Below are 14631 nucleotides of genomic sequence, written 5' to 3'. Positions count from 1 at the left end.
CTCTCTCTCTCTCTCTCTCTCTCTCTCTCTCTCTCTCTCTCTCTCTCTCTCTCTCCACCTCGCCTCATGTGTGTGGACACTGGAAAGCTCAAAGCCAGAAGTCGTAAGCTTAAAGCAGATCTGGGCTACATAAGAAGACTCTGTCTCAAAACAAATTGCAATACAAATATTAGACAGCAATGTCTCCCTGCTGGTCTACTTTTTATAATCTAGAATAAGAATTTAAAGCCATGCTATTTAATTTAGTAACCACCAGCCACATGAAGCTACTCATTGTTAAATTTAAGCCAATTAAGCTTAATTATAATTAAAACTTCAGTTCCCCAGGCACAGTAGACATATTTCAAGTTCTACTTATCTATTGTTATTATTTTGTGGACCAGTAGTGCTGAGTACCACAGATAAGCAATGATTCTGTCATTACAGGGTGTTCGGTTGGATGGAGTTGATCTTGATGAAAACAATGAAAGTTTTACTTTCAAGAAACTTTGTCTCAGATGAGCTTATAATAATCTCCAGGCTATTGTCTATTCAAGGCTATGTTCTTACAATGACCAATAGGCAAAAAAAAAAAAAAAAAAAAAAAAAACCTTCTTGTTTTTAAAACCAGAACAATGGCTTCATTAACATATGAAGAGACCTTATGAAATTCCTCTGGTGCATAAAATATGGTAGTGGGCTTAAATGCCTGTCAAAAACTAGAAGAAAATTTGGTGTAATAAAAAAGCAAGATGAGACAGTATAAAGCAGTTTGAAGAGCTGAAAAGGGTTCCTAGTGGCTGTTCAAAGACGTGAGAATACAAAGAACAATTCTGTGTCTTTCATGAATAAGTGGCCTCCTGCCCAATGGAATGCTATTTACTCACAATAGGAAGATTTGACTATGTGACCAAAACTTGTTTTAAACAGTGAGTGTCACATTCACCTCTGAAAGTTTTATCATTGACCTAAACAGAACATCTTAGGAATATAGAAAGCATAAACATAGGGCAGAATGCTTACAACTATGTTTGTTCCTGACTCGGTGGAACTTATGGACCTGAATAGTATGTGAAATGCTTCTGACACACCCTAAACAAAGCACTGAAACATTTGAGTTTCAGCTTCCCAGACAGTTTACAGAACACAGAAGCACAGATATCGTGGTCTTGTTGTTCTACTCTGTTTTTCTCATAAATCTTCTTAACATGGTAGGAAGGATGAGCTTCTAAAATGAAGGGCATATGACAGCATTCCTCTGCTTTGCCTGGCCATGGCTCCCTTCTCATGTGGGATGCACTTCAATGTCTTTATAGTGGTGCATGGGATCCTCAATGACCAGTGCCAATAAATGTCTTACCCTCTGCACCATCAAATGTTCCTGGCTCCAGTAACTCCAGCTGGACTGATGTCTTTACCCTTTCACAAACAACTCAGAGTCACTCATAACCCAATACCCGGACCAGAGCCTCATGTAGGCAGTTTGTATCATTTTTCTACCACATACCATTTGGTTAACTCTGTTGTCTCTGTGTCTTGGTATGAGTTTAACTGTTTTTTAAAGTTTCACTTTCTTAATGAGTTTATCTCTGATCTGTCTATTTTTCATTATAAGCATGAGCAGGTAATTTTCCAGTTTTAATGCTGTTGTCCAGAAGTTTTCAGATATGAAGACATGAAAATTGTATGGTTTCATCATGAAAAGGACCCTTGGCCTTGATGAAGTACAGTATCACCTCACTATATAAAAGTAAGCAATACCCCACAGAACATAAGTGACAATCAAGGTCAACCAGCTAATTGGTACCAGAGACAGAAATGGAGTCTTAGTCTATTTACAAAGTAAGGTTTTTCCAAAACTATGTCTTTTACAAAGATTATTGCATTTATTTCTGACAGTTATATCAGAAAAGATACTGTATTTTCAACTATAAGACCATCATAACACTAAGTGAACAGCCTCATGAACAACATTAAACTGAATAAAGAAAATTATAAACTTCCCTGAAACCACCACTTCATATGATAATGTAAATAAAATAATATTTCTTTGAGATAGAATCGTGTACCTCATATAAATCCTCACCAAACTAATGTTTTTACAATGTAGTACTTTCCTTAAAATACAGATTATGTGGTTCAAGAAAATAATTATCCTAAATATATAAATTAAACTTGGGTCAGTTTCTGATTTCTCTGTATATGTCACATGGGCTATAAATTATTCCCCATTGACAGTTGTGGTCTTAATGTACACTTTTTTCTTTTTAGAAAAATGGGTCTTTTTTGGTCCTAACTTCTTTTATCTTTGGTTTACTAGAAGCATCCATATATCATAGCCTAGGGGGAAAAAGATAAAATAGAGCATCTTTCTTGCATATAAATCAGGACTTGTGGATCATCTCTGTTAATTAAAAAATTCTCGCAAGGCTAAATTCAACATGATGGAAGTTTAGAACATCCTTGATAAAGGACAAACCTGGAAGGAAAAGTATTTCAAATTTTCATGAGCTGGAAAGTAGGATAGTTTCACTTTACATCTCAGCTGTATATAGTGCTAAAATTTTCTATGCTTATTAAATGACACTATAATTTGGTCCTTATTGAATATGAACATATATTTTGAGTTTGTGCTGTTTCTTTTTGCAATGTTATCTGGCAACATAAAAAACCCCTGGTATTAACTCAAGGTAGGAAATACATAGCCTTGATCATAGAGTGTGAATTCAACAAGGTCAGCAAAATATAAGCAGAATTTTCACCAACCCATTTCAGTGACATATTCAAAAAAGAGGCCCATTAGCCTTGAGTTTGGTTTGCATGGTTATTTGATACACTTAATGCATAAAAGAGAATGGTTCATATAAGAGTCTTTTCAAGGTATGAACACATATTTATTTTAGGGTTGTAATTACTTCTGCTTTTGGTTGGTGCCAGTCATGTCAATAGGATTATATTCCAGAAATTGATTTTCCCTCTATGAGTAAATAATGAAGTAATTTAACCTTATCTTCTTCCTAATCTAAAACCTTTCACTTGTACTGTGAAGAAAGGCAGCTGCCTTCATTTGAGATGTGCTCATGCACAAGGCCAATAAATATCTTCAGGCTTTATATGAAGGTCATGCAAAGCTGATCAGTCAAGAAATGTGTACAGTTGAAGTGCATCTTCTGTTTCTTTCAGCCATCAATCCTGGCTTTCATGGATATTGCCACTATGTTAAAGGGCAAACACAATATTACATTAATCACAGCTATAGGTATTGCCCTGAGAATTTCTGTTTCATTTATTTTTATTTAAGTGTTTATGCAGATACCTGAATGAAAAGTCAAACAGCATTTAGAAAAATGAAAATAAAAATGCATAAGGGAAGAAGTGATTGCTTAGATTATGAATTATTTGATCCTGCTTCATGTCAAATCTATTCTTTTATTACTGCAAAGCTGTGCCTTCTTGTAGGAAGCTAACATATGTACCAATCACAATTAGAGACAAAAGATTGCACTTCATTGTCAGAGACAAAATATTCCAGTGGTTGAATTAGTCATGTTTTCTTTCTTTTGATTCATATAGCTGATAAAGGTGCTATCTAACAGGAATATACACTATCGCATACCAGGAAGATATGCATGTGCACTGATATGTTCACTGTATTATCTCATTTTAGCCTTTAAACTAGGAATACAGCTAATATAGGTTTCAAGAGTAAGATCAGGCCACCAGACCTAAAATCTGATGGTTGCTTGGCCATGCTTTCTGTTAGTCAGTGAAAGTCATTATTCAGCATATTATTATTTTCTTGCTTATGTATCCTGACCTCAATGTAGTATTATAACAGAAAAGTTCCTCTGGGGAGCTTCCCATTTATCTGAGAAAATAAAGGTAGATCTGAAATGCATTATAAAAAGCAATGAGTTAATTGAAAGTTATTTCTTTTTCCCTGATGTTTTAGAAGTTACTAATTTATGTCCATTATTTAATAAAATTGATAACCTTAAGGTGATTTCAATTACTTCTTCACTTTACTTTTAACTTTTTGGTATTGTTTTCTAAAAGAAGTTTTGAATATTAAAAATTAAAAAATCTGTCTTTTCCAGAAGATAACATTTTTTAATATATAAGTTGGGGTTGAGTAGCTTACACAAGTAAATACTTTTAGCAAACTTAAATATTTTTCTTACTTATTCCCCAAAATTTTAGTGCTAGCTATCCACTAGATTATATACTAAGTATTAAATACTCATATCTAAGTTAATGACTGATATCAGAAACTTAGATTTCTTCTAAGCTGTAAATTATCGAATTATTTGTCTCTTTACACCGTAGACTCATTGAAGCAAGTACCTGGAATACCTGAATTATTGTTCACCATTCATGGTCTAAGGAGGGATATTATGCTTAAATAATTCTTAGCCTCTAAGTCCTTGTAGGAAAAGTAATTCAGACAAAATTACTTTGGATAACATTTGTTGGTATGAAAGTTTCTACAGAAGCAACAGAATTCTCTTCTGGGAAATGAGACAGAATGGAATTAAGCAACCATCCTCTACAAGAAGAGAGTAAAATAGGAAAGCTTAAATGAAATATACTCTTTTGCCTTTGCTTTCATTTTTCAAGTTAATTTTCTTGTAAAATTTCTTTGAAATTTTAACATATCAAGGTTTGTAAGATTTTTGTCTTCACAGGCTTCATGTGGACAGTGTATTAGCAAAATTTTTGTTATTTATGAATTCCCATGCTTGTATTTTTCAAGCTCAGAATCCAAGAACACTCTCCTTTTGTACTTTATCTTTCTTGAACACATCTCATTCTGCTACTGTTCCCTGAACCACTGGACAGTGATTTCTTAAGTCAGTTCTCCAACCCCCCCCCAACCGTGCTGTCTTCACAAGTTAAATAACTCATGTCAACCAGTAAGGATTTGGGAGATGTCAGAGGAGGAGTTTTGACTCTAACTGCCCATGAGATTGTATCAGTTCTTTTTGAAACATTGGCTTGACAGTGTGTGGGTAATGACCCCATTAAAGTTATTATTGGACATGGGTTTAACAAAAGACTTTGAACAGCATTTGGCAAAGACTTAGTCTTTCAGTAAAGCTAAACCAGAAATAAAGCAAAGTTCACTCCTCTTGTGGTCTTGTTCACTCTGGGTCATTAACTTCTCTCTATTTTAAAGGATGTCTTTTTTGCCTCATCCATGTGGGCAGTATACCAGGAAGTGTAAGAGAAAAATCACCAGTCTGTATAACTTAAGAGAATTCATCAAGAAATAAACACTTGTTGAAAAAATTTGATATTTTGCAATGATATCATTTGGAGATGATAGTTTAAAAACATATCTTATTTTTCTTTGTAAGCAAAACACTCTGAGAATGCTCATAGTTCCGTGTTATCAATTTAGTGTCAAATATTTTTAGTTTTTTATGGTTTTTAAAGATTTCCCTTCTCAGTTATTGTATACATTCTGGATATGTCAAATAAGTGCCTAGAACTCAATTATTTTCTGGAATATGAAGCATAGAAACATTAGGTTTTGAGTTTGACTTCAAAAATCAAAACAGAATTTGTGCTTTTATTCATAAGAAACAAGTGATAACCTTGCCTCCTTAGACTGTTTTTTTTTCTCCCAGCTTGCTGAATTCCCTATCTTTATGCCGTGTTTTATGTAGAATAAAGCTGAATCTAACTTCAATACCTGATATAATTCATATTTCAGGGAAAGAATAAGTAAAGATGGAGAAAATCAAGCATGAGTCAAGGATGCCATTGCTGTTTCATTCTAAGGCTGCTATGAATGGCTTTTCCATGTATTCACTATACAAAGTCACCAACCTTAGTTTCTAAGGGGTCTACTACATCTATCCCACGCTTCACTTGTTAATCCATATGCCTGGCATTCAGCTGCATTTCCCCACAGGAAACAATGCCCCTTTTTTCCACAACAAGCCAACTATAATTGACTCTGCCCAGATACAAATGGCGTTGCCTCAGAAAAAAAGGGGATGCCTTACTGTAAGTCACAGGACAGAAATCCATATTCTAGAACGATGGTAGCTAATTCCTTCCACTAAATCACCAATCCCACAATCTAGTGGGTTACAGCACCCAGCCAATACATAACATAAAATTGTCATATAAGCCAAGTTCCATAGAGGCAAAGCCTAATTTCAATGTTTTATTTGGGTGCAGAATGTCTAATTGCCTCTGCATAGGATAGAGGGGACTTCAATGCTAAACCCAGGAAAGTCTTGAGAAAAGCCAGGAAGTTTTTGATCATCTTCTAAATGACTTATTTTTTCATTAATTTAATTATATATTTACTTTACAATTTGATCACATCCCCCGCCCTCCTTTTCTCCCAGTCCTGCCCTCACAAATTCCCTCATTACTTCCTCCACTTCTCCTCAGAGAAGAAGCCCCTTTTGGGTACCATCCCACCTTGGGACATCAAGTAGCAACAAGACTTAGTTCCTCTCCCACTGAGGCCCAACCAGGCAGTCCAGCTAGGGAAAGGTGATCCAATAACAGACAACAGAGTCAGAGACAGTGCCTGCTCAAGTTGTTGGGGGATCCACATGAAGACCAAGCTGCATATCTGCTAGGTGACTGCTTAAAGTAGCAAATTTTTGTTTTTGGTTTTGTCTTAGGGTTTTTTTTTTTTTGAACAAATAAGTAATGGATAGAATAAGAAAGCTAAGCAAGGGATCACAGATGAATACTCATTTAAGCCTTATCCACAGGGAAATCTATGGTATCAATTAGTTTATCTGACTCTGAGGAAGGAATGCCAGTTTTTGTAACTTATTGTTATCTACTGGTGAATCGGTGACCTAGGAAGATGATTTCAACCACTGAGACAGTCCCTAAGGTAGAAAGGCTAATTGATTCCATTAAAAAGAATTTAAAAGCCTCTAGATATGGTCATATAAATTTACTTTCAATGGTACAAAAAAGTTTGCTACAACTGCAAGAGAGTAAAGTAAAAGGGAGGAAAACTGTAGATTAAATAAGAAACACAGGACAATGATTTTCAAACTAAGAAATAAGAACTCTGTGGGGCAGGTATAAACCAAGAAATCCCTGGAAGCCTGAATGGTAGTCGCCATGAATTACAGTGCACCTTAGGAAAGGAAGCATGGGAATCACAGACAGAGTGTACAAGAACAGAGAAGTCTCAGATTGCATAAATGAACTAAAGCAATGAAGTTAACTATCCAGTGGGTTGAAAGAACTATTATTCTTTCTTTCTTCCTTTCTTCCTTTCTTCCTTTCTCTCTCTCTCTCTCTCTCTCTCTCTCTCTCTCTCTCTCTCTCTCTCTCACACACACACACACACAGACACACACACACAGACACACACACACATACACACACAGAGACACATACACACACACACAGACACATACACACACAAACATACACATTTTTGGGAGAATTTCATGTATGAGTATTGAATTTACATAATTTCCACCATATTATCCCCTACTCCAACTCTTCAAATGTCTCTCTACTCTCTCTCAAACTTATGACCACCTCTTGTTGCCCCCCCCACATATATATGTAAATACCTCCAGTGGATTCTACTAATACATGTGTTACATTCTGTTTCTGTTGCTGTCACACTGTTCTACCTCATCCTGGAAATTCCAGTATTATCCAAGAAGTCAGGTATATGGATACTTTGTAAAGTTAACATAAGATATTGGAGAGAGAGGGAGGTGGCTGGAGAGGGGCTCAAGGGAAAATTGTTTGCCAAGTATCCACAAAGTGAAGGTTCTATTGCCATCACCTAAAACAAATGGAGAGGAGAAACTGCTTTTTTCCAATGTAGAGAAGAACTGGAGAGTAGAACAGCAGTGAGATATTTCATCAATTCTCTCAGGAACTTCTAAATTGTGAATCACATGAAGTATCATCATTCACAAATTAACAGCACAAGTCAAATTAAATAAGCACTAACAATTTCCTAGGAATAAGGGCAGATTCAAGATGAATCAATCAGAGCCACATTTTATTCAAAGCTGAGTTGGCTGATTCTGTGTCTGAATTTGACCCATGTTTATTAATCTCCATATAACTGATAGATTAAATTTGATTTTGCAAGTGATGGTAATTTGAAAATTGCTCTGCTATAACTATTTTTCTAATATTTTCCCTGTGTGAAAAAAAATAAATAAAACCCTATATCTATATATCTATATATCTATATTTATATATCTATATCATCTCTATATATTTGTGTGTATATACATATGTGTAAGAAGCAGCTGAACTCCAATGTAAGCAGTACAAATGTGATAGAAAGACAGTGTTTGAGAGTAAGGTCAACTGAGTTCATATTCTAATTGTCATCTATTAGCTGTGAGTTATGAGGTTAGTTAACCTCAATGAGCCCATTTTCTCATCTGTAAGTGATAATAATAGCTGCCTCACAGGGCCACCTTAAGGATTAAATGAAAATCTATATGTGAAAATTCATAGGCAGAAAATGGCCCCCTTCTCTGCCAAAGCATCTGGTACAATAGTCCATCCACAGATGGTGATAAATAAACATGGGCTGAGTAATAAAATGACTGCCAACCTATGATTAATTATTTGATGAAAATTAATTTGGCACCATGAGCATGCTATACTATACAGAAAATCAGAGTAAGAACTAGGCTATGTAGGTTCTAGCCCTAATATTCTTTGAAGTTCACTGAGGTTGTAATTTCTGTAGCATTGAGTCTTTTGCAACCTCCCTCAGATGCCTTTCCTTCATTATGCATTATATCCTTAAGATCTTCACTGGAGACTTACAGTAAGGCTAACTCTCAGTAAGCCCTACCCATTGAATAATGTGTAACATGGCATAATGATTATTGTTTTATTTTTTATATATCTTGTGTATGGTGTTAAGAGTGTATTTTAAGTACACAGGTGTGTATGTTTGTAAGACAGGAAACTTCATGGACCTGTAACTCAGATGGTTTTGCCAGCATTTAAATCCAGTGATTGTTCTGTCACTAGCATCCACAGATCTGAGCTTTTCATATGGGTTTTAGGTTCTTGACTCAAATCATCAAACTTGTGCAGCCAGCTCTCTTCCCCACTGAGACCTCCTCTCAGACCCATGCCACTCATTTTAATTCTCTACTCTGTTTCTATTTTATCCATGCCTGAATAACATATAATTACATAGAAGGGGTTGTCTTTTTTTAAAACAAAATATTGGTTATTTGATTTACATTTCAGATGTTATCCCCTTTCCCCATTTACCCCCCACCCAGAAACCCCCATCCCATCCCCTTCCTCCTGCTTCTATGATGATGTGCCCCCACCCATCCACCCACTCCCACCTACCCACGTTCGAATTCCCCCACACCCAGCATCCAGCCTTCATGGGACCAAGGATCTCCTCTCCCACCTATGCCCTACAAGGCCATCCTCTCCTACACATACAGCTGGAGCCATGGGTCCCTCCCTATGTGCTCCCAGGCTGGTGGTATTAGACTCTGGGAGCCCTGGTTGGTTGGTATTGTTACTCTTCCCATGGGGCCACAAACCCTTTTAGCTCCATCAATCTTCTCTCTCACTCCTCCATTGGGAACCTCTTGATCAGTTCAATGGTTAGTTGTGAGCATCCGCCTCTGAATATGTCAGGCTCTGGCAGATCTCTAAGGAGACAGCTATATCAGGCTCCTGTCAGCATGTACTTCTTGACATCCACATCAGCTCCTACCTTTGATGACTGCACATGGGATGGATACCCAGGTCTCCGGACGGCCCCTCCTTCAGTTTCTGCCTCACAGTTTGTCTCCTATATTTGCTCCCATGAATATTTTGTTACTCATATAATTACATAGAAGGGATTGTTAATTGAGTACCTGACTCTATCTTACCCATCTAGAGGAGTGCCCAGCATGTGAAAAATAGGACAATTTGCAAAGCAATTAAATATAAAATACTCCAAATGAAGAGGCTTCTGTGAAAGAGATTTAGTCTTTTCTAGTCACATGTCTATGAGAAATATGTTATTAAAAATTATATTACATTTATTTATTTGTGAGTAGGAGAGACAGACATATGCATGCATGCACATATGCACACACACAGAGGGAGAGAGAGACAAAGAGAGACAGAGAGACAGACAGACAGATAGACAGACAAAGACAGAAACAGAAACACAGAGAAGGAAAATCTTCTATCTTCTATGATCAAGAATATAATTAAGGTCTTGTGGAGTGCACCTTTGCCAAATGAGGCATCTCACTGTCCTTCATTGGTTTTAAATAACTTTCTGAAAAATAAGCAACCTCATACTTATATATTTGATCTGTGAAAATAGTCACTCTCATCTCTGTCATCCTGGTCACACTCATGCCAGCTCCTTCTTCTCAGTTTTCTTGTCACCCTCGGGTCCTTGTTTTTCTCCCACTTTTTTGTTTCATTTTATTTGTAACCATCTTAGTTCTTTGTTATTGGTGAAGCTAACATTAAATTCACAGCATTCTTTGACTACTTAAAAGACAAATAGCCAGGTATGGTGGAATGTGCCTACAATCCTATCACTTAGAAGCCTGAAACAGAAGGATATCAAATTAAAGGAAAGATTAGGCTATATAGCAAGAACCTACCAAACACAGACAAAAATGGGGCTGGGGTGCATCTTGGTTATTAGAATGCTTGCCTAACATTTACAGATCCCTGAGCTCAATCTCCACCACTATAGATGCTGACTGCAGCAATTCATGTCTTTTATCTCAACACCCAGAAGTAAAAACCAGGAGGATCAGATGCTCAAGGTCATCCTTGGCTACATTTTAAATTTGAAGCCATCCTGACATAGATATTATGTATCAAAAATAAATGAACAGAAAACCTAAATAAGATACTGGTAGTGCAGTTAATGTTATCGTATTTAATTTTTGAAAGGGTATAATTCTTTTAAACCGGAGAAACATTAAAGACAATAAGCAAAGAACAAACAATAAATGTATGTGATTATTAAATTATAAGTCTAGTAATGGAATTATTTATATAATGAACAAAACTGTAGTAAACATAAAACTGCTAAAATGTTACTGACAAGTATATAGTTTAATGACTTTGCATTCAAATTTCTATACATTACATAAAATGACACAAGCATAAAATGTGTCAATAAGATCAACAAGTATAGTTATGGGTTTACAAGACTAGATTAAAACAGTTTCTTTTTTCATTGTTTTATTTGTTTTTTTAAAAGTTAGTTTATTTGAAATACTTATTTTAGGAATTTTAGTTAATTTTAGCAACTTAAAATAAAGTAAAAGTAGTATGGAGAAAAATAGTAACTTTAATTTGGATCTTCTTAGAAATATAATGAAAAAAAGAAGATTTTTCCTCCTAACTAACCAAGTTGCCTATTAAAGTTTATTTGTAAGGTTTGAGAAAGCTGAATCACTAAATAAAAATATAGAGTTTTAAGACAGGAAGCACACATCCTAGTTAAGACATCTATCAGTGTTAGATGTCCCTGCAAGGCAGTTCTAGGCTAATGATCGTGGATATCCTTTGGTAGCTGGTCTGATGCAAACCTGTAGATTTCTATATTTGAGTCACGGCATCAATGATGTGTTTATAAAAAGATAAGAGAGATAAAGAGTATGTTCTGGCTGGCAGAAGACAGGGAGTTGTGATTCCTGCTTTCCAAACTTCAGTTTTATCAGGGACAGGGCGGAAGATTGGCTGCCTATCAATAAAGAGTGGCTTCTGGAGGGTGTAATTGTCATATATACTTTTGTGAGACATTCCATTCTGAAGAAGATAGAAAAGATGTGTTCTTCTGAGGGTCTATTGCAATTCATTGATGTGGCTATAGAGTTCTCTAAGGAGGAGTGGGAATGTCTCAATTCTGCTCAGAAGGCTTTGTATAGAGATGTCATGTTGGAGAATCAAAACAACCTGGTTTCTGTGGGTGTTGCTTTTTCAAAACCAAAGGTAATCATCTGTCTTGAACAAAGAAAAGAGCCCTGGATTGTTGATTGAGAGAAAACAGAAGGAAGAGAACCAGGCCATAAAGAAGAAGGCATTCATAAAGCCAAAGTATTTACCCAGTCACCAAATATTCAAGCTGAGACAAACCCTACAAATGTAATGAATGTGGGAGATCATTCACCCATTCCTCAAGTCTTATTGCTCACCACAGAATCCATACAGGAGACAAACCATACAAATGTAATGAATATGGGAGATCCTTCATCCATTCTTCAAGTCTTAGAGTTCACCACAGAATCCATAAAGGAAACAAACCTTACAAATGTAATAAGTGTAGTAAATCATTTACACAGTCCACACAATTTCATGTTCACCACAGCATCCATACTGGAGACAAACCTTATAAATGTAAGGAGTGTGGGAAATCCTTTACCTGTTCTTCAAATCTAAAAGATCATCACAACATCCATACTGGAGACAAACCTTACAAATGTAATAAGTGTGATACATCCTTTACACAGTACTCACATTTTTAAGTTCACTACAGAATTCATACTGGTGAAAAACCTTACAAATGTAATAAATGTGTGAAATCCTTTAAATGGTCTTCGTATCTAAAATTCACTACAGAATCCATACTGGAGACAAACCTTACAAATGTAGTGAATGTGGGAAATCTTTCAGTTGTTCCTCAGGTCTTAGAGTCCACCACAGAATCCATACAGGAGACAAACCTTACAAATGTAATAAGTGTGGTAAACCATTTACAGAGTCCAGACAACTTCATATTCACTACAGAATTCATACTGGAGACAAACCTTACAATTGTAATGAATGTGGGAAATCCTTCACCCGTTCTTCTAATCTTAAACTTCATCACAGCATACATGCTGGAGACAAACCTTACAAATGTAATAAGTGTGGTAAACCATTTACACAGTCCTCACATTTTCAAGTTCACTACAAAATTCGTTCTGGTGAGAAACCTTACAAATGTAATAAATGTGGGAAATCCTTTAAACGGTCCTCAGGTCTTAAAATTCACTACAGAATCCCTACTGGAGACAAACCTTACAAATGTAGTGAATGAGGGAAATCTTTGAGTTGTTCCTCAAGTCTTAGAGTTCACCACAGAATAGATATATACAGGAGAAAAATCTTACAAATGTAATAAGTGTGGTAAATCATTTACACAGTCCTCACAGCTTCATGTTCACTACAGAATTCATACTGGTGAGAAACCTTACAAATATAATGAATGTGGGAAATACTTCACCCATTCTTCAAGCCTCAGATCTCATCACAGAATACATGTAGAAGACAGGCATTAGAAATGTAATAAGTATGATAAATAATTTACATGGTTGTCACATGTTTAAGCTTACTACAGAACCCACTCTAGAGTTCAACCATACAAATATAAATAATGTGGGAAATCTTTTATCTGCTGTTAATCTCTCTAAGATCATCAAAGAATCCGTACTGGAATGCAATCGTATAGATGTAATGAATGCAGGTAATCCTATTCCTGTTCCTCAAATTTTCAGTCCAGCAGACTATTCATATAGGAGACAAATCTTAAAAATGTGGTAACAATAGACATTTATTTCCAAAGTCCTCAACTATTTAGTCTCATCACTGTAATCTATCCTGGAGACAAACCTTTCAAATATAGTGAATGTTGCAAATCCTTTACCCTGTCCTCAAGTCTTCATGGTGACCACAGAATCTCTATTGCAAAAAATCATTACCAATGTAAAAAAATGTGGAAAATCTTACACTCAGAAATCATATTTGCAAACCAATTTTAGCTTGCATACTATAGGGAAACCTTATAAATGTCAAGACTATGGCAAATCACTTATCACAAGCTCAATTCTTAGACTACAAACAAGATCCATGCAAGAGACTAAGATGATAGGTAATTAAACTTCTAGTATTCATACAGAAATCTGTTATTTACAGTGAAAAATGTATTTGTAAGAATTTAAATAATGGTTAAACCTTATTCATTATCAGAGAACTACCACAGGAAAGCCCTATATTTCATTAGGAATTGCAAACATTTTACCCAAAACCAGCTTATATTCATATTAAGTATTTATTTGGAGAAAAATGAAAAACTTGTTCACCAAGTTCTAATCTGACATCATTAATTAATAATGATATAGAATTTTTGTCCTAACAAATTAAAGAAATAGCATTTTAAAATGTAAGGATTAAATGGAGGATAATATTAATTACTATCCTAATCAAAACCAGTTGCATAGTGTTCTGTATATTTTAGTGGGGTAGAATATTGACATTTGTGAGATAAATTTTATGTGAAGAGTATTGTTTTGTAGTCTTTGCTTTGTTTTGTAGCTTTTTATAGGGTATATATTATAGGTAATTTTAAAAGGCAAACTAATCCCTTCTTTGTCAGAGTTATCAATAAACATATTATTACTGTCTTCTATTATTCCAGCCTTGCTCTGATCAGTATCCATTTTATTTTATTCTGGGATGGTATCATTCTTATTCTACATAAACTCATTGATAATACAAAAAAAAAGAGTATGTTCTGTGGGTGTGTGGAGAGGTGTGGGGGAAGGGGATGTCCCAGCAGGCCCATGCAGAAGCATCCCTTCCCCCTGAGGGACCAGTCACACAGGGGTATAGCATAGAATAGAGTTTATTCAGGGGATGGGGAGG

General features: G+C 35.6%; 1 pseudogene; it reads left to right on the top strand.

Moving 5' to 3' along the window:
• Positions 1-8597: 8597 nt before the first annotated feature.
• On the top strand, positions 8598-13505 carry LOC114619167 (annotated as a pseudogene).
• Positions 13506-14631: the final 1126 nt, after the last annotated feature.

Source organism: Grammomys surdaster, unplaced genomic scaffold (genome assembly GCF_004785775.1).
Source record: "Grammomys surdaster isolate TR1022 unplaced genomic scaffold, NIH_TR_1.0 148, whole genome shotgun sequence".
Taxonomy (NCBI): Eukaryota; Metazoa; Chordata; class Mammalia; order Rodentia; family Muridae; genus Grammomys; species Grammomys surdaster.
Note: the sequence above shows the minus strand (reverse complement) of the source record. Positions and strands in the feature narration are given on the sequence as shown.